General features: G+C 32.8%; 1 protein-coding gene across 7 annotated transcripts in view; it reads left to right on the top strand.

The window, feature by feature from the left end:
• Window positions 1-22,408, top strand: part of NCOA2 (nuclear receptor coactivator 2) — a 406,774-nt gene that overhangs the window by 140,812 nt on the left and 243,554 nt on the right. For all 7 annotated transcript variants that reach the window (XM_031946275.1, XM_023495974.2, XM_031946278.1 and 4 more), the window contains one exon: window positions 8,252-8,331. The gene's annotated coding sequence lies outside the window, so the exon portion shown is untranslated. The remainder of the gene's footprint in view (window positions 1-8,251; window positions 8,332-22,408) is intronic.

A 22,408-nucleotide genomic window follows, 5' to 3' on the forward strand; every position in this document is an offset into this window, starting at 1 on the left:
ATCTTGTGTTTAAATCAGAGTTCTACCTATATATTTCAAGTGAATTAAAAACAAGTCAAATAGAAAAACAGTTCTTAATTTTTAGGGCTTTCTTGATGTAAACATTTTTTGTGCTTTCTTTTCTAATTTGGAATTATTGCTTTGGTAGAGTCATATCGGAAATCTTGCTCTCTTCTATACCAGCTGACCCATTGAATGGCAGCATGATGATGGGAAAAGCACACACATGAGTGTTACCACTAATGGTTGTCCTTTTGTTTTTCTATGATGCTTATGCAGAATTACGTAATTCAGGCTTTTAGATGCCAGTAACCTAGGTTCAATCAGTGATTTGGATTTGAATACTCTGTGTATCACTTTCATGCATTTTCCATGTTAATTTTTGTCTCAAAATGGGAACATTTATTAGTAAGTCAGATGAGCTATTCAGTCAGAACTTGTGGAAACAAGAGTACCACTTGTGTAGATCTGTGACATGCCATAACAATGCATATTTGAGTTCTTAGCCTGAGAAGTGATAGAATGGTGCAAAGTATTATTAACATAGTTGATCCTGTAGTAAGTCAGGGTGTGAAAATGAGTCTCTGAGGATAAACTGCTTTTACATGTGAATTATATGAGTTCTTCTGTCCTATATGATAAACTATTTAATAATTTACCTTTTCTGGGGCACTAATTATTTAAAAATTTATCATCACAGAATTTTTTATGTACAAATATAGCTATTTTATTAAAACCCTTATAATCTTTGAGCTGAAAGGGATATTAAAAGATCACTCCTGCTAAAGATAGAAACTCATTACATATACTGAAATTACTCTTTAATTCTTCACAATGAATTAATTGGTAATCATTTATTTAGAACTTACTATGTTCCAGGTACTCAGTAGCATTAGAAAAAGGGGTACCCTTCCATAACGTTGTAGAAAGATATCACTTGCAGCCATTTACATTTCTTCCGAGCCTGATTTATTCTAGCTCACAACCTACAGGTTTTTCCTTTTTCCTTTCCTTCCCTCTTTTTTCTTTACAACCACATGTAGCTGCCTGATTCATTGAAATCTAGGGATGAACCCTTGTGCAAAATGTTAACTTACTTGAATTCAGTTCCCACTTAATTAGAGCTTCCATCCTGTCATACCTGTCCTACTCCAATAATTCTGAATCTTCAACTAGAGTTCAAACCTTTTTCATTGTGCCCAATAACTACTTTCTTATTCCTATCACCCTTAGCCTTCCTCTCTCACCATGTCCCACTTTAAAGCTACCTACTTCTGGCCTTGTGCTTTCTCCAGTTCTATAGTTCACAAACTAGCTTATATTTTAAACCTTTTCTCTTTCTCTCTCCCTTTATTTATTTATTTATTTTTGCATTCACTGAACTCTGGCTTCCTTCTGATGACACAGCTTTCCTGCTACTCTTTGCAGCAATGCTTGCATATTTATTCATTCACCCAGATTTCTCTGGTCATGGTGGGGGGACTCCTTGCTTCCCATTGCTACTTCTAGACTCCCTCTCTAAAGCTATCACTCAGTAATCTCTCCTTTGAAGTTCATTTTAACACCCAATCAAGATTCTAGTTTAGAGATTTCCAGGATACTCTCCTCCCCTTTCTCCCTTCATGAATTCAGTGCCTCATTCAGTCTTTCAGCTCCTTTCCTCATACTTGAACATATATATTGATACTTTTTCAAATAATCTCATTTTCCAGTTGCTCAGTTTAATAATTTCCCAAGTCCTACTCATCTAAATCGTCTCTAGTTTCAGTAGTTATCTTTCACTTTCAGGGTCAAATATATACAATTCTGTTTGGAAATAAAAGTCATTTGCAACTTGACCTCTTCCTACCTTTGTAAATCTTACCTCTCTTCTGTAAATTGTCAGATTCAGCTACACTAGCATTCACTGTTACAGACACCCAACACTTTCCCCCATAGCTATCTAGTTATCTCCTATACTTAGAACACGTTACCTACTTATCTCTGCCTCTGATTTTGTCTATAAAACTCAATTAAAATATCAGGTTTTATAGGTTTTTTCTGCTTGTGTCTTTCCCTTCTCAGATTACTGTCTCTCTGTTACTCTGTATATATCTTGTACAAACAAGATATATTACCTTGCAAGATATATAACCTTGTTGTTTATCATTAGAATGTAAGCTCTTGAAGGAAAGGACTGTTTTTGCTTTTTTTATATATCCAGGGCTTTCATGATGCCTTGGCATAAGGGAAGCTCTTAAATGCTATTTGTACAACTAATTGTGTCAAGGCAGAACTGTGTGGGGAAGTGGTAGGTAGAAAGTGGTACAGCTGAGCTTTGACAAAGCTTCTCTAAGCATTTAGAAAATTCACTAGACCAATTCCCAGTGGAGAAATCCAGAAAAAAGTCAGTGAGTCATTTGTACAATCCATGTTGGCATAGGGTGGCAGAGAGAGTCTGTTGACACTGGGAATGAAATCAGGCCAGGAGCATGCCCATGTATAAGTACACCAGTGCCTAGCTGTGTATTAGGACAAAAGAAGATTATAGATCAATAATGTGGCAATTATGATTTCCATACTGGGGAACCATGAGGAGACAAGAATCAATTGACAGTGTTGTGGCCCACTATGTAGTTTTGATTCACAGATCTACAATGGACTTTGAAGACAATCTGCCCTCATGGTGATGGTGTTATAGTTAGGGAGGCCCTGGATATATCAAGTGTATCAAGAAAGGATCAATAGCTAGCAATAGACCTCAGGAACCAAACAAGATATGATTTCTAGTATTTGATCAGTTTGCAGAAGAATAACCAGGACAATAATCCCAGACCAAAACAGACCAAACCTACAATCCTGTCACTCTGATTCAACATTGCTTTTTCAGCTGGCTGATAGGGAACTGATTCTAGCAGTTGTCAACTTTTGCTTAGGCCTAAACACAGTCAGGAGTTAGCAAAACTCAAGTCAAGGAGGATAACAAGCAAACTTTACCCTGGAACCATGCCACTTTGGGAGCCCTGAAAGTTTATAAGTTCTCAGCCTATCCCTGAGATCCTACAATAACGCAACACTCAGGACCCCAAAGAAAGCAATAGGACCATCTTAGATTTTAGCTCCAAAAGTGTAGTCGAACTCGGCCCTATCACGAGGTCCTAAGACAGGAAGTGGACTATTAGAATGAACAAACAAACAAAAAAGAATCCCAGCATAAAAAGCTATTTCAAATCACAAATCCAGAAAAAAGAATTACTCTAAAGCATCTATAAAAAAGCCTCAGAAGAAAACACCCCTTTGGGTACAATCTCAACTAGTTTTGAGATTTAAACTCTAAGGAATTGAAACAAGGATTAAAAGGGTTTGAAAAAAAAGGTTTTATAAATAGAATGAGTAAAAAAAAAAATTGAAAAAAAATGAAACACTTGGAATAAAGGATTGGGAAGTGAATTAATAGCTTGTCCCAATAGTTACAAAACCTTATCCAAGCAACAAACTTCTAGAAAATTAGAAAGGACCAGTTAGATCTAGAACCTAATGACCCCACGAGGCTACAAGCACAAATAACTATGCAGGAAAACAGATTGAAGAGAAAAAAAAATTAAGAATTGTTGCCATGACCAAAAAGAGAGAGAGCCTAGACATCATAGCTCAAGAAATCACAAAAGAAGACTGCTCAGATCTTTTAGAATCAGAGGGAAGTAGAAAGAATTTACTAGTCACCTTCTGGAAGAAACCTTGAAATGAAAACATTCAGGAATTATAATCAGTTCAGAGTTTCCAGGTTAAAAAAAATACTTAAAGCAGCCAGAAAGAATGAATTCCAGTACCAATGGCTATAGTCAGCATTACAAAGGAATATTCCAGAAGGCCAAAGAGTAAGCTTACAAACAGATATAATTTGCTCAGCAAGTCCGAGTAGGATGTTTAATGCTACAGGAGAAAAAGAATGAATCTTTTATGAAATAGAAGTTTTAAAACATTTCTGATGAAAAGACCAGAGATATAAAAAATTTGGAAATTCAGTTAAAAGATTGAAGAGAAACATTAAAAGGTTAGATATGAATAGGTGATGTGGGCTAAATTATTTAGTATATTCAAATAAGAGGTGTTACACGGGTCCCCTCTGAACCCTATCACCACCATCAGCATCATTATTTATAGGAGTCCAATTAGATCCAGCCTTGAATTGGTTTTTGTTATAGTTTAACCATGTCAAGAGAATAATGGAAAGAAAGGGATAGAGCAATACAATAGGGTGGGAAGTCAGATCTTGACTGATAAAACAATATTTTTTAAATGCACTGAGCATGAGATGAAGCTTACGTAAAAAGGACAGAAAGGCAGTTTTGTTGGAACATAAAATGTGTGAATGAAAGTAGTAGTAGTACTGGCAGTAGTAATGATAATAGCTAGCATTTATTTATATAGTATTGTTAAGTTACAAAAACACTAAATATATATTATATTATAATATATAATATATATTATATTATATATATTATATAACTATAACTATAACTATAACTATATATATATATATATATATATATATATATAAAATCTCATTTAATCCTCACTATACCCTTGGCAGGGAGGTGCTGTTATTATTTCCATTATACAGATGAAGAAAGAGACCGAGAGAGCTAAGTCTCCCTTTTGCTCCAGGGTTATTATTTAGTATCTGAGACAGTATTTGAACTTAATTTTTCTTAAAAGCTCCCTGCTTTATTTAATACTCCACCTAGTTATAATAAATTTTAAAAGGCAGAGAAAAACTAGAATATAAAGAACTTTCTAAGCCAAAGACTTTTTTTTTTATAAATCTTTGAGGCAAGCAGTAGCCATTGTAATTTATTGAGTGGGGGACATCATCACATCTCTGTATTAGGAAAATCTCTTTGTCTTCTTGTGAAGAAGGGATTGGTAGGCAGGGAAGCAAATTACAGGTTATTATCATTGTTTAGGTAAGAGGTGATTTAAGCTTGAACCAGTATGGTTATGTTAGTAGTGTAAAGAAAACGGCATGTATAGGAGATGTGAAGGTAAAATGGCTATACTAACTAGCTGGTTGTACATGGGGTTAAGGGAGAAGAAAAAATAGCGGATAACAGGTGCTTAGAAAGATAATGGTGCCTTCAACAGAAATAGGAAAGTTTGAAAGAGGTATGGGTTTTTGGTGATGAGAATTTATAAGATCACAAATTTGAACCCTAGTTCCTCAGTTTCTTTCTAGCATACCTGCTGCCTCCCAGACAGTCTGCTTTATTTTTGATAAGTTGAGTTTCAAATAACTATGAAACATCTAGGTAGAGATGTCCAGCATGTATGTGATGTGGAAGGGGGTACATGGTAGAGAAACTGGTTGTGTATATAGGTCTGAGAGTTATCTGCATGGAAATATGATAAATTATAGAAATTTTTCTTTTTCCACAAATTCTGTAATGGTCAATTTGACCTTATTGACTTTCTTGGTAAACTTTAGTAAAGAAGTTCCTCTTGTTGAATCCTTTACTATTTTCAGAACAGTGTTATTAAAACAAATCAAATTATTATTAGTTATGCTGCTAACATGACCTAGAATGTCATTGAAGTTGTAGAATCATGGACCAAAGCAGTCCTCTCTCTTCATATTATAGATGAGAAAACCGTTTACCCTGAAAGGTTATACATATTACATAGGTAATGAGTGTTATAGGTAGAATTTGATCCCAGGTTCCCTGGCTTCAGATTTATTTCCTTTTCACTCTATCACACTGCCACATATTACTTTATATTATGCATCTCTATTAGGCTTGTGGGTTTTTTTCTAAATTTTATAATTTTTTTTCCCTATTCACAGTAGTCTGTAGCATAATGCTTCTGTTTATGTGTCTGGTTTTTTTTTTTTTTTTTTTTTACTTTTTAGCCACATGTTCCTAATTAGATTTTACCCACTGGGTTTCCAGGTTTTCTCTGCCATTATAATACGGACTACTCTGAAGAGGGGGAGGGAAAAAAAAGATAAAATTCAGACAAATTGAGATTACATGATGTCCTTTGTTTTTGTGTCCTTTATTTTCAATCTATGCTCTACCATCTCTGCTATTGCTTCCTCTTGCTCAGGCTGCAGATGTGTTCCCTCTCTCTTATTTACTTCCTAATTTTTCTCTATTGAATTTTCTCAAGTCATTGAAAATACAATACAGGTATCATTTACATAAAAACTTTCTGATCTATCCTCCAAGTGAAAATTCTTTTTCCTCAGTAATTATTTTGTAATATTTTCAGTATACTGTTGGTGGAACTGTGAATTGAATTAGCTATTAGGAAAACAGTTTAGATGTATACCCAGAAAGAATTACCAGACTGTACTTTGACTCAGCTATATGACTAGATGCCTATAACCCACAGACGTTAAAGAAAGAAGGAAAAAAATCTATGCATGCAAAAAATATTTATAGTACTTTTTTCATGGTAGTTAGCATATAGAAGTTTAAGGCTGTCTGATTGGGGAATGATCAAACAATTAGTGTAAATGAATATAATGAAATATTGTACTAACGGAAATTGATGAAATGGGCAGGTTAGAGATAATTTGGAAAATCTTTATGAACTGATGCAGAGCAAAGTGAACAGAACTAGATTGATCTAAATATATGTGTGTGTGTGTGTGTGTGTGTGTGTGTGTGTGTGTGGTGTATAGAGAGAAAGAAAGACCGAGAGAGAGAGAGAGAGAATAATTTAGAGAGCTCATTTTAGAATTCTGATTAGTGCAGTAAGAAACCAAACAAAGAACATGAAACATGCTACTCACTTCCTGACAGTGGGGGGATGAACTTGAAATGTACAAAGAAACATATTTTTAGACATGGATTATTAGGGAATTTATTTTGCCAGACTGTGTTAATTATATTTTAAGGAATTTTTTTTTCAAATAAACTGTCCCATGAACTTTATATCTTTGAATTTTTACCATACCAACTCCATATTTTTCTTCTTTAACAGCAAATATTATGTTGCCATAGTAATTTCCACATTGCACTTTTGATACACTGGCCACCCAGAGTTCAGGATTGCACACTTAAAGTCAGTCTTCTTCAATTCCTTTACTTGCCTCTGACCACCTGTCAGCTGTCCATAAGCCATACCCTCTGGGATACTCTTGCTTTCCTGGGAGTTTTGGTATTTACATTTAAAAAAAAATTCTATAATAGGAAGAGTTGGAATGACATTAATTAAAAGTACTTTCTTGAAAATTTAAAGAGGAAAAACGAGACATCAAAGGCAAAATAAGTCATTTAAATACAGAAATTTTTAAAAGTATAGAAGAATGTTCACTAAAAATTTGGCCAAGTCAAGAAACTGAAAACTGAGTGGATCCCTTTCAGATGGAGAATGGCTGAATAAGTTTTGGTTTATGAATGATATGGGATATTATTGTTCTATAAGAAATGGTCGGCAGGATAATTTCAGAGATGCCTGGAGAGACTTACATGAACTGATGCTGAGTGAAATGAGCAGAACCAGAAGATCATTGTACATGGCAACAAAAAGATTTCACGATGATCAAATCTGGTGGATGTGGCTCTTGTCAACAATGAGATGATTCAGGCCAGTTCTAATGACCTTGTGATGAAGAGAGCCATTTATATACCCAGAGAGAGGACAGTGGGAACTGAATGTAGATCACAACATAGTATTTTTACTTTTTTTATGTTGTTTGCTTACATTTTATTTTCTTTCTGATCTGATTTTTCTTGTGCAGCATGATAATTGTGGAAATATGTATAGAAGAATTGCACTTGTTTAGGGATTGCTTGCTATCTAGGAGAGAGTGTGGAGGGAAGAGAGGGGAAAAAATTCAGAATACAAAGGTTTTGCTAGAGTGAATGTTGAAAATTATCTATGCATATGTTTTGAAAATAAAAGACTTAAATAATAATAATAAAAAACAAAATAAACAAAAAAATGAAGAAAGAAATTTAGCCAAGTGAATGACAACATAAAGCAATAAACCCCAATCCCCTTCTGTCTTTTGATGTGTTGTCTAAGGTGGAATTATTGTCACAAGGTTTTCTACATGTAGCTCAGTAAAAGATTATGAGATAAAAGACAATTCCTACAACTCTACCCACTGAACTGAGAACAACAGATGGTTTCTTAAATGCCTAAATTTAATCAGTATTTTAGGCATTAAAAATTGTTGTACTATAGCATTATTAATACTTTTCATTTTTCATTTTTACATTATAAAGTTGCTTATATGACTTATTTTTTGTCTTATTTATAGGAGATTTGAAATGTATCAAAGTACTGAGGATTATGCACTAACAACTGGTAGAACTGATCTGACAACTTATTTGAATCTTGGTGAGTTATCTATAATTTTATATTCAGTTTGCACTTATACAAGTTTGCCTCCTTCCATGGATGAATAAAGCTGGAAAATAAAAGTAGGAATGTTTCCATCTAGATCCAACAAATAGTTACTTTTCACTTAATTTTTAATTGACATGTACGTTTAGCTGATTTGCAAGCTAATAATTAGGCAAAGGGAATTAAAAAAAAATAATCATAGGTTTATTGCTTGTTTAAAATAATGTGTGTGGGTAAAAAACCACTAATGTATTTTTGCTAATTTCTAGTATCATGGACTATGTAATAGTTAATGTATTAGCATCTTTAACAAGCATTTACAGGTATTTTCAGTTAAGTCTAGGTTGTATGCAGCAAACTTGTCTAATGCAAGTTATTTTTTTTGTGTGTGTGTTCTATGGCAATTATAAATTTAAATTGTTGCTGAAATGATTCTATAATGGTTCTGAAAGCTTAAACAATTTCTCTTTGTCCAAGGTTGGAAGACTCTTGGCTCCATTAGGCTGTGATAAATCTGTCTTAAGTCCATTCATGAGAAAAGATACTTCTTCCGTAGACTAATTGACTAGGGACTTTGTGTATTTTGTATGAGATTCAGAATACCAGTAGTTCATTTTAATAGGCAAAGTAAAGTTATATTAAAGGATCAGAACATTAAACATCCTTTAATATAAGTTTATATAGTTTTATAAGCATTTTTTCTGGAAATTTACTTTCAAAACATTTATATTTTCCATATTTGATATTTACTATTACCACATAGTAAATTACCATATTTATTGTACTTGAATCTTGCTAAGCTATGCCTTTTTTCTTACCCCCTTTTCTATTTAAAATATATTTCTAAAACTGGAATTTTTAAAAATAGTATATGCTATTTAGATAATAATAGCTGGCATTTCTCTAGTACTTTTTAAAAGTTTCTTAAGACACTTTACATATATGATCTTAATGGAGACTCAAAATCATCCCTCACAGTATACATTCTTAGGTACTGATATTATCCCCACTGGACTGGAGTAGATGTAACTGCTGAAAATAAATAATTTTTTTCTTGGAACTCTTTAATACTTAAAAAGTTTCTGACATATTTTACATTAAATCATGAATAACCACCTTGAGTATGATTAATTTATTATTTTTAGAATGAAAACATTTTATCTGAGTATTTAAAAACAGCAACATCACACTAGTTAAGCTTCTCAATATTTAAAGGAACAGAATAAAATTTAAACCATTAAAGAGTTAAACTGGTAAAGAATCCAAGATCTATTCAGCAAATATTTACTAAGTATTATTATATTTTTAATAAAGGATTTTTATCATCCCTCTTCATTTTATTGTGCTAATTTTAGTTATAGCATCATCTTGTTATTAGACCTTTTTAAAAAAAAATAGTTGAGAGTCCTTCGTTTGTATTAAATTATTCTTTAAGAATAACTTCCTTCATTTTTCAATATTTTTTCCCTCCCTTTGAGAAAGAGTTTTGTTTTAATCCTTCCTTAAAATTTTTTTTGATAATTTTTAGGATATCAGTATGCTTTTTAAGCATAAAATAATATTTGGGAAAATTTGAAGGGCAACTTCACAAGTCAGTAGTGGGACAATTAATTAGATTGTGAGCAGAGGATCTGTTCATGGTAACTTAGTGATTAAAATAATAGCTCACCAAAGAAGCCACCATTTTGTCTAATCTCTGGGATCTGTGCCCCAGTTTCAACTTAGGGCTAAACTCCTTATTTATTCTAGTCTAAATTGTCAATATGCATAGCTAATTGGTCCAAATTAGTGCATGAATTTTAACCTCAGGCTCGTCTTAATTAAAAAAAAAAGTTTGTATCAAGACTTTCTGGTATTTTGTTTGCTTAGAAAATAGAAGACCAGTTCTTGTTTTTTGCCTAATTTATTTAACTTAGATTTATAAGTCTCCTGCTAATGAGGATTTTTTAATCTTTTGAGTAATAAGGCACTTTTTTGATGCCCAGTTGTTGAAAATATGTAAAGAAAAATTATTTGCCATATTTTGCAAATTGGAAAGTTCTTTTATTTTCATGCAAGGCAGTGTGTTCTACATTAAAATTTTTCAATAGAGTGGCTTTGATAAGTCATATAGAATTTTTAATGTAGATCAAATTAGATAAAATGCAGTGAAATTTAGATAACACACACCATCTTTTATTATTATTATACATGATCACAGGGGGTAAAGAAGAAGGATGGTTCATGAAATTTGAACCCAGATCATTTGACTTCCAAGTTTTCCTACACTTTATTGATGAGCCAAGTGTGTGGAAAGGTGTGATGTATTCAAAATCTTATGAACAGCCCTTAGAAAAAAGCTTGAACTAATCACATAATCTATAAATGCTAGCTGTTAGCTATTAAGTTATTTAGTCAAACCTTCTTCCCTTGTGGAGCAATGAGAGACTTGGTAATAACTTATAAAACAAATATTAGTTGAATAAATTCCAACTGAATAGTTATTTTTACATAGTAATAAAAATACAAAGTTTCTTAATTTGTGGGTTGCCATATGGGGGGGGTTTGTGAAATTATGATTTATTTATCAGCAAATGTTTGATTTATATACTTTATATATCTATAGGCACAAAAGAGATCATGAGTGGAAACAGTTTAAGAAGCCTTGTTTTGTAGTATGCTTTTCTACCTGATAAAATTTTTTTCTTTGGGAAAGTATAAATGGCATACTTAATGCCAAGGACTGAAGAAATCAATAATATTTGCGGAATAATTTCTCCTTTAAATTGACCATTCAATTTATACCCCAAAGACTGATTTTAATGAGTTTTATGCCCCAAATCACTAGAATTTAAGACTGATTTTAATGAGTTTTGAAAAAGAATATTTGCAATACTATAAAATTTTCATTCCATTTCTTTTTTTATAATGATCTTGACAAAAGCACAATATATGAATATATTTACTGCAGGAAGCTTTAGCTGTGGAAAATCTTGTTTATCTTTCTATCTTTCTGTACATAATTTTGATTGATGATATGGCACCTTCAATGCTAGTCAGATCAGAGAGGTGCTAGAAGGTTCCAAGAGCAGGATAGCTAGAGAGTTATCAGTAAGGATTATTTATTTTTGTGACTGCTTATCCTGAGCTCTCTTAGAAGAATTGGAGATAAACATAGATAAAATTTTGATGGTAAGTGATTATCAGTTAAATACTGGCAATAACATTGATACCTTAGACAAGAGGTGTCAGTCTTTAGATAAGAAGGGTAACCAGATTAAAATGTACTTGGGAATGTTTAGCAAAATAAAGATACAATAGATAATGTTAACTTCTTGTTTTTCTAAGTCAGAATGCAGTTTGCAGAGATCTCTGAATTTGTAACCCCAACTTTCAACTAAGGCCATCATATACTGTTTTCTTTCTTCTATAAAAGTTTAATTTTAATGTTCTGATTTTTTAATGGAAGGTTACAGTAAAGTTGAAAAAAAAATCCAAACAAATTTCTTTCTTTTTGTCACAGAGATTCTTGAACAATATGCTGGCAGAGTATAATCTATTGAAGTTTTTATCATAGTGAAATGGCTTCAAGTATCATGCCAATAATAGAAGAAAGATGAGAGGCCAAAAAATTGTAGATTACACAGAAGCCTAAAGTCATTCAGCATACATTTTATTAAGTCCTTAAAATATGTTAGTTTCGGCTCGATATAAAGAGGAAAAAATCCCGCTATCAAAGAGCTCACAATCTAATGGGTGAAAAAACCTGCAAACACAACTATGGACAAACAAACCATGTATAGAATATATTGTGTGAGAATCAACAAAAGAGAAAGGTACTAAGAAGGCACTGGGAAGGGGAAAGGCTCTTATAGATGAGATTTTAGCTAGGACTTGGAAATAAAAGACAGGTAAACTAGGTGGCAGAGATTAGGAAGAAGATAAGTATTCTGAAATATTCTCTGAGTCAGAAAAAGGAGTGTTTTATTAGAAGAACAGTAAGGAGGCTGGTGTCAATTTCAAGAAATAGATTGAGAGAGGACCAAGTTATGAAAAGCTTTTGACCTGTATTTTAGGAGTGTCGTTTTGGTAATAGATTATGGATTGTAATCGGGAAATAATTTAGGGAAGGGAGACCAGCTGGCTGGTTTTTGAAATAGTGCAGACATAAGGGCCTACACCAAGGTGGTATTAATATCAAAGGAGAGAAAGGAGTGAAGGAGAGATGCTACATGGGTTAAACAGATAAGATTTGGCAACAGATTGAATATGGGGAGATGAGGGTGAAGAGATGTGGATGACATTTTGCTTGGGAGCCTGAATGACTGGGAATATGATTATTCAATATGAATATTCAACAGTATCAGGAAAGTTAAGAAGGGGGAAGCTTTGGGGTAAAAATAACATTTTTGAACACAATGAGTTTAAGGATGTCTATTAGGGCATTCTATTTGAGATGTTGAATAGTCATTTGGAGAAGTGAATTTGGAGTAGGCTGGATAAGTAGGTTTGAGAATCATTAGTATTGAATCCATAGTATCTGGATGAGAGCATTAATCTAGAATTTTTGTATTGCAGAAATAGTTTTGATTTTGACTATTGATTTTTTATTTTGCTGAGAATTTTACTCCTTCCTTCTTTAGTTTCTGGCTTCTATAAAGTAACTTCTATTCCCAGGTTATTTGCCATTTCTTTTATTGATTATTTCATTTTTCTCCACTTATAAGCCCTACTACCCAAGTATTATATCTTGACTGGTTTATTCAATCGGCAGAATTAGTTTTTCCTTTTTCAAATAGCCCCCCACTTGGTTCTATCCTTCCCTTAGTTGCCAAAGTGATTTTCCTATGGTACAAATTAAAATAGTAAAACCCTGTGGCTTTCTATGAAGTATAGATGCCTCTGCTTGCCATTTAAAACTTTTTATAACCTGACCCCTTCCTACCTTTCTAGTATCTTAAAATGCAATCACTTCCATATTACAGTGACCTACTTGGCTTTTATTTGTACTAATGAACTCCATTTCTATGCTTCTGTACTAGTTGTACCACAAACCTGGAATGTTTTTCTTTGTTTCCTCTTTAGATTCACCGATTTTCTTCAGAGTTCAGCTCGGTAGACCTAACTGCTACAGCTAGTCCTTTCCACTTTTAGATTTCTTCCCATTTGTTCTGTTAAGTAATTTTTATGTATCAAAGTAGTTACATGTTCTACCTGTTAGAATGTGACCTCATTTGATGGGAAGGACTGTTTTTAGCTTTTCTTGAATCCCCAATTCTTAGTACAATCCAGGGTATAAAGTTAACCCTTCATAAATGCTCTGTGACATCGAGTATTTTATTTAATCTCTTCTATTAAAGAGTATAAGAATCAGGTTCAAATTACAGAATTTATGTAAATGTGCTGTAAATATCCATTTTTTACTCCAGCATATTGCATTGAATCTGTGATCTCATTGATGGATGTATTTCCCCATACTTGTTTATTGAATTTCAGCTATGTGGATATTCCTATCCATAATATAGGGATGTAACCCATCAGTGCTAATTTGTCTTCTCTAGCTCTTTTTATGTGCCCTCCCATATATTTTCAGTGTTTTCACCAAATGTGTTCTCAAGTTTCCAGCAGTTTCTGGAATTCAGATACAAAATCTTGTCATTTAAGTCCCTATACTCTGTATGGTTTGAGGCTACTTTTCCAGGCTTATTATGTCCAGCCAAAACTGGTTCAATCATAGTCTTAGTCATATAGGACAGTCCATCTCCTGGCTCTCAGGCTTTATAGAGATATTCCTCATGTTTGGTATGTATGCATACCTGACCTCTCCCCTACTTTGAGCTTCCTTTTGTGTATTTTCTTCCTCTTGAGAGAGAAATTATCTTTTTTCTTATTTGTATCTCTAGTGTTGAGCACTGTGCCTATGGTTGTCAAAGAAGATCGTTGTCTTTATCACTCAAGCAATCTTAAATGCTTGATATGTACAGGAAGACAAGTAACAGGTTATAAGAGCTAGTATTATGATATTGTGTTTGACTTAGAAATATTTACATATTTCCTTTCTAGAATAAAATTAATTTTTTGGCATGTTAAACTAAATATAGGATTTTTTTTTACATTATTAGACTATCTCTAAATGAAGCAGTCCTTGATCTTAAAACTAGAGACCTAATTAAATGATGGCATTTGATTAACATTTTTTCCTGTTGCCTAAGTAACATAGATACTTAAGGAAGTGCATAGATTTTTTTTTCCTGTTTACTGGTTGATTGCTGTTCAAAAATAAAAGCCACTTTTGTTGAAAAGACTATAGAAACACAGTGGCATGCTAGGACCAAGAATCCTGGATACCTGGAAAGTACTACATATAGGCTTAGAGATTCACCACTATGCAATAGAATGAATTATTTTAAAATTTCCCACACAACCCAAGAATTCATAGAGGGATCTCCTGGAGTCTTGGGGATATTCCCTGGGTTAGAGAGCAGAATACAAGTACAAACAGAAGCTCACATTTGCAGGGGGCTTCAGAAATCATAAGAATTGATAAAATGAACACTTTTAGAGGAAACTGTGAAGACCTTTGTGAAAGAATGCAGAGTAGAGTAGAACTAGGCAAACAATCTAATCTACACATAACATCAATTTTTTATTAAAGCTTTTTATTTTCAGAACATATACTTAGATAATTTTAAACATTCACCCTTGTAAATTAACCTTTGTGTTCCAAAATTTTTTTTCCCTCTCCTTCCCTTATCCCCTTCCCTAGGAGGCAAGTAATCTGATATATGTTTAACATATGCAATTTTTCTATACATATTTCTATAATCATCATGCTGCATAAGAAAAATCAGATCAAAAAGAAAACAAAATGCAAGCAAACAACAATAAAAAAGTGAAAATAGCATGTTGTGATCCACACTCAGTCCCCACTCTCTCTCAGTGCAAATGGCTCTCTCTCCATCACAAGACTATTGGAACTGAATCACCTTGTTGTTGAAAAGAGCCACATCTGTCAGAATTGATTATTGTGTAATCTTGCTGGTTTTGTGTCACAATGTTCTCTTGGTTCTACTCACTTCATTTAGTATCAATTCATGTAAGTCTCTCTAGGCTTCTCTGAAATCATCCTGCTGATTGTTTCTTAGAGAACAATAATATTTCATAACATTCATATACCATAACTTATTCAGCCATTCTCCAACTGATGAGAATCTACACAGCTTCTAGTTCCTTGCCTCTACAAAAAGGGCTGCCACAAACAGTTTTGCACACATAGAATCCTTTCCCTCCTTTAAGATCTCTTTGAATACAGACCTAATAGAGAAACTGCTGGATCCAAGGGTATGCACATTTTGATAGCCCTTTGGGCATAGTTCCAAATTGCTCTCCAGAATGGTTGGATCATCAGCTCACAACTCCACCAATCATGTATTAATGTCCCAGTTTTCCCATATCCCCTCCAACATTAATCATTATCTTCTCTTGTCATTTTAGCCTATCTGAGTGGTGTGTCATGGTACCTCAAAAGTTGTCTTAATTTGCATTTCTCTGATCAGTAATGATTTAGAGCATTTTTTCATATAGACTGTAAATGGTTTTAATTTATTCATCTGAAAATTGTCTGAATAACAGCATCATTGAGAAAAAAGACCTTGAAAGACTTTAGAATTATGATCAATACAATGATAAAACAGACTGAAAGAATGGAGATAAAACATGACATTTCCTAATAGGGTGATGATGAATTTAAAATGCTGAAAGAGACATAGCTTTGGGGATGACTAACACAGGATTTTGTTTTGTTGGACTATGCAGTCATGTATTGAGGGATTTTTCATGCTTTAATTTTGATAATTTGATGAGGGGGGAGAGAATGGGAGAGATTAATTTTTTAAACATTGTTACTTTACAAAAAATATGCGGTGTGTGTATGTAATTTTTTAATAGGATACATTTTCTCTGTTTGCAATATAGGTAGAAGTTATTCAGAATTCATACCATAAAATGCTTTTTTGGCTTTTTACATTTTCTACAAATCATAGTTTTTTCAAAATTTGCTTTATTAAAGTCTTAATACTTCTGGTCTCATCTGTAGTATTGTATTTTAGTTCTAGGCATTGTTGTTTGAGAAAGATGCTGAGAAGCTGGAAAGGATCCAGGAAAAGGAGCAGAAGATGGTGAAGTGCTTTCAGTTCAAATCACTAGGATCATTGAAGGAAATGAGCATATTTAGTTTGAATAAGAGAAGACTCTGAAATATATTATAGCTTCAAGTGTCAAATATCTATAAGGCTTTCATGGAGAAAAGGGATTAGATTTGTTGTGTTTGACCCATTAAGGCAGAACTGAAAGCTATGGCTAAAAGAAGAAACCATTTAGGGTTGTAGGGGAAAACTTCCTAATACTTAGATATGTTCAGAAGTGGTATGGCTTACTCTCTCTCTCTCTAGGGACTTCTTTACCCAGAGGCTCTGTGAACACTTATGGGCAAAATTAAATCGACAAGCATCTGGCATCGTGCTAGGCACTGAATGTAGAAATAAAGTAATTGAAACAATCTCTACTCTCAAAGAATTTACATTCTGTGAAGGATATAATAAATACACAGAGTATATAAACAATAAATACAGACAAAAACAAAGTAGATCATTGCAAAGTATGCATTGCAAAGAGGGCATGAAACATTGGAGAAATCAAGAAGGGCTTCACTTAAAGGATGGTGTCTCAGCTAATGTTTAGAAGCACTAGGGTTTTTCTGAAGCACTGACTTTTCATTTGTAGGGGAACAGAAGATACTAATTTGGTTGAAATTTAGAGTAGTCTAAGGAAAATGATATACGAATAATGTCCTTTGGGATCAAGTTGTATAGAGTTGTAAAAGTTAAATGAGGGAGTTACATTCCATCCTAGAGGCAATTTGAAGCCCCTGGATTTTACTGAGTAGGAGAGTGACATGATCAGATCTGAGCTTAAGGAAAATCACTTTGTAGCAATATGGATAACAGAATGGTATGAAGAAAGACTTGAGGCAGGGAGAACAATTACGAAGCTTTAGCATTTGTCTAGTTGGGGCAGCTAGGTTGTACAATGGATAGAATATTGGATTTGGAATCAGAAATACTCATCTTCATGAATTTAAATGTGGCCTCAGATATTAGCTAGCTATTTACTCTGAGTAAGCTACTTTGTCTCAGTTTCCTCATTTGTAAAATGATTGGAGAAGGAAATGGCAAACCACTCCAGTATCTTTGCTAAGCAAACCCCAAAAGGGTTGGAAATGACTGAAATGACTCAATAACAACAAGAGGATAAAGGATAGGAGTCTGAAGTAAATTGAGATAACACCCTCATCTTCTCCCATGGGTTTAATTGTTCTCTTTTTTTCAGATGACTCTCAGATTTGTATATCCAGTCCCTTATGTCTCCCCTAAATTTCAGTCTCTGTATTATATTCCGTTAGACATTCCAAACTGCATATCCTTGATAAATCTCACATTCAATATGGAGAAGACAGAACATACTGTTCTGTTCTTTTTCTCCCTTTTTCAATTTTTTGTTTTTCTATTTCCATGACTTTCCTGTGAGATGTGTTCTAGCCCTAATCCCTCCCCTTTCACTTATTTGTTCAGTTGATTTTTTAAACCTGAATTTGGCATTTACATATCTCTATTAAATTTAATGTTATCCTCAATTCATCATTATAGTTTACCCCAAATATTTTTATGTTATAGTTCTGTGTCTCTCTCACTATCTCTTTCTGTCTTCCTTTTGATAGTTATTTTTTGTAAGTAACATTGTCTTATACAAATTTGATCAGCATTGTAAGACTTATTTTCATTTCTATCATTTATCGTTTTTATATTATCTTCATTTCCCATTCTACTTCTCCTCCAAAGCCATTCTTTACAATAAAGAGGTTAAAAAATTCAGCAAAACTAACAAGCATATCAAAAATGTCTGAGGTAATATATATAAATATATATATTCTATAACCACATTTTTCTACAGCAAAGAAGATGGGAAAGGTATCTTTTCAGCCTTTTTTGGTGGGGAGGAGAAACTTGGTCAATATTTCACAACATTCACTTGTAATTTTTTCAATTTTCATGGTTAACTTTCATTAAGAGATCTCTATCAAAATTTATAGTAATTCTCAATGGATCAAGCACTGACTGGCCTTTCACCATGTTCAAATCCTACTTTAGACTTTTATTTCATTTAATTTTTTTTTGTGAGTCTTGACTCTAAGGTTCCTCATCTGCAAAATTAATGAATTATAGTTGGTGCCCTTTTTGGTGTCTTCTGGCTTTAAATCATTATCCTGTGATTCTTTGAAATTATTTAACTATATAGTATCATCTTGTCTGTCACACATATCTATATCTCTATATATATCTAAACATCTACTTATCTACCTATTTATTTATTTATCTGTCTATCTATCTATCTATCTATGCTTCTGCTTTTGATGTTGCATTTAACAAAGTACCTAGCACCTGGTAAGCACTTAATAAATGTTTACTGATTGATTAATATGCTAATATATTTGTAATTTCATCAATGTGGGTACATTCACCAGTGATAAAATAGAAATTTATCCTTACCTCTTTATCCTGTGAAATTTTTTTCTGACCTCCTACAAATCCATCACACAGAGACATTTTAGTATGTTAGGAACCTTTGTCTTGGTGTTTTGATAGAATGTAGATACCAGAGGTTTCCATTAGTAATACCTTGTTCTTGATGTACGACTTACCCTCTCTCACCCCATCATACCTTTATGTAATGACATCATTCTTACCCCTCCCTCTACATCTCAATTGTGCTTTAGTTTTCTCATCCTTACCATGAACTTACTTCTCCTCAGTGCCCTTTGGGTGATCCTCAGTTTCAAGTTTCTATATATAGCTATAGCATTCTGTATCTTGCAGGGATACAGTATCATTTTTCCTCAAAAAGTTGTACCTTTTTTTCAGGAGATGCTTCTGGCTTTCAAAATAACTACACTTTTTTTCTAACTCTAAAGTTTTCAAAGTGTTTTACATATATTCTCTTACATGAATTTTGTAGCAACTCTGCAGAAGGTATTACAAGTTATCATTATCTTCAACTTAATAGAGGAGGAAATCAAAGCCACTTGCTTTCTAACTAGATTTCTTAATAACTTGATAACTAAGGTCAGTGGTAAAATTTGGTCATCATTCTTTCTCTCTTTTTTTTGTACATCATCCTTTAAAATATATGAAAATTGGTTAACAAAGAAAGTAGCAATTAACAAATTAGCAAATAGCACACATTGTCCTGAGAGTTGAGTAAGATTGCATTTGAAATCTTTTCTCCCCTTTTGTATAACATTAGTTATTTAGTATTGTTTTGAAAGGACTTGCATGCCTCTTCTGCTAGGATAAAGTATCTTATGGTACACCACTATTTTTTTTTCAGATTTACATTCTGTATAATGTAATGTATTTTGTGCATTCACAATATATTACACATTTTACATGATATAGAATGTATACAATACATATTGTAATATAATATGTGTGTATAGATAAAATATATACACACACATACATTTTATCTCTTCCCCTTAGAATAGTAAGTTAAATTGCTTACTGGGGTAGAAATGGAATGAGACTGCATTGAACTCTTCATTAATGCCATTAACTTGCTTTTAAGTATTTTTGTTCCAACAATCCCTTAAATGGCTGACTGGTGACCTTAAAAAAAATCCGTGAAATCCCTAAGAGTGATTTCTCATTTTCACTGATTCAGATTAAATGTACTAATTGCATTTTAGTGGGTCATCAAATTGTCAGCTATTCAGTGGTTTTTGTATAGACATAGGTAATAATGTCATTTAAATATAAATTAATGTGTTAAAAGTTTCATTGGAATAAGTGATTTTAATTGCATGTAAACTAATTTTATAGGCAAGTAAGTGTGGTAAATGGAGCAGTTAACTTGATAAATTTGATCAGTGGGGATGTCCGATTGGAATTATTTAGTTCAGAACTTTTTTTTTCTTTCTTTGAGTTAGTTGAGTTATTTACTTAGAACTTCCTTTTCTTTGAATATTTGGATATCATTTTAGCTTTTCTCAGCTTCCCTCTATTCTTCCCCAGCTCTGTAGGCCATCTTACTTGCCACCATCATTGCAACAGGATTGCAGCTGCCTGGCACCTTGCATAGACTACTAGGCCTACAGTCAGGGAGACCTGAGTTCAAATTCAGCCTCAGCCTTTTTTTGCCTCAGTTTCTTTTATTGTAAGATGGAGATGATAATAGCATTTATTAAGGCTTTTATGAGGATCAAATAAGATAATATTTGTATAGTGCTTAGCACAGGATCTGGCACATAATAAGTACTATATAAATAGACCCAGAAATCTGAGGTTCCCTTTTGGATATAGTTTTTTGTTGCACTCTATTATAGCATATTTCTATATGGATGGCCATCATTTCTCACTTGTCATGAGGAAATCATTCACTTCTTAGTGAGCTTTGTTCAGATTTTACTTGTGTTTCTTATTAGCCCATATTAATATGCTGTTTTTCTCTGAACTCCAACACTTAGTGTTTATAGTATTCTTTTGCCAGTTAATCATATGCTGATTTTACGAGTTGTTTTATTGCTACCTAATTTGCTATGTCTTATTTTCCTGTTATAATTTTTTTTAGGCTTTGATCCTTATACTTTTACTTTTGTAATAGGATCACATTACTGTACCTTGCAAGTATGTATATATATATATATATAGTTACTAGATTAATTGAGTTTGCATGTCAACTCTCAGTTAATAGTTCAAATCATAGAATTGGAAGCATCTGGTCTGATTTTTTCATTAGATGAAGATACTGAAGTACACAGATTGATTATGGACAAAATCCTTAAAAATCATCATAACTTGGAAAGATTTTATTGTTATTTTTCTATTTTATTTTAGTATCAGATTTGTTATCTGCCAACATTATGGATAATTCTTTTAGCTTTCTTGTTTTTAAATTAGAAACTTTAAGATATTTAAAATTCAGTAGAAACTTAAAGAAAAAATTAAAACTTTTAAAATGAGATTACATAATACATGGAAACTGATGATCAAACATTTACTTCACAGCTGTTTGTATTTGAGGACTGACCTTATCAAATATAGGAGGAGGACTGCGTTTATTAGTTCTTCTGTGTAATAACTTCAGAATCTATGTAATACTCTCAGCACTGCTGTTTTTATGTTATTGGTGTAATTATTATCCTGTTGGTAGTCTTTTCAGTGTATTTGGAAATGTAGTCCACCTCCTGAGGACCAAAGGGAAAAATGGAAGCACTTAATACCATTATTCCCACAGAGTCTCAGAAATAAGGACAAAAGTTTTCAAGGCAATCTCACAATTGCTATTATTTTGAATTTATTTTATTTCAAAACAAAGTTCGGTGTCTGCTTTGGTAAAGTGTGAAAGCTGAAATAAGGTCAGACTTTTAGAGGAAAAAATGGAGATTTGTCTTAATAGTTTTTACTGGTTGGAGATTGTCATTATTGGAAGGGATAATTGGGATAACAATATAGACAGCTCCCATTAATTTTTGAAATTCAAAAAAATTTTATCTGTTTCTTATTCCTTTAAAAAAAACAAAAAGGACAGAGTCATTGTTGGGCTTCTGCTTAGTTTTCATAATAAGAAACTCAGAGAAGATTATTATTGTATTCTGTTAATTAAAAGTTATCTGTGTTTAGATTTACTCTTTATTCCTCTGAGAATTTAATTTAGCCAGTGGTAAAAGCTATCTATGTCTCTATGTTTGTTTTTTTTTTTTTGTTTTCAATATTGAATCTCAGAATTTTGTGCCAACTGGGTAAATTATAACCATTTACTAATTTCTCAGTGCTTAATTCAAACTTCTAGAAAAGAATACATTCAGTACTCTAAAATCTTAACAATTTTTAAATGGTCTTTTGACTTTTACAAATTGTTTTAAATGAGTCAAGTTTTTCTTGCCAAATATTTGATCTTTGTTTTGTCAACTTCTATCTATCTTTATGGATACTGTTGTACGTCCCCAGGCTTAGGGATACATTCTGAATTGATATATCAG

This window comes from Sarcophilus harrisii, chromosome 1 (genome assembly GCF_902635505.1).
Source record: "Sarcophilus harrisii chromosome 1, mSarHar1.11, whole genome shotgun sequence".
Classification (NCBI taxonomy): Eukaryota; Metazoa; Chordata; class Mammalia; order Dasyuromorphia; family Dasyuridae; genus Sarcophilus; species Sarcophilus harrisii.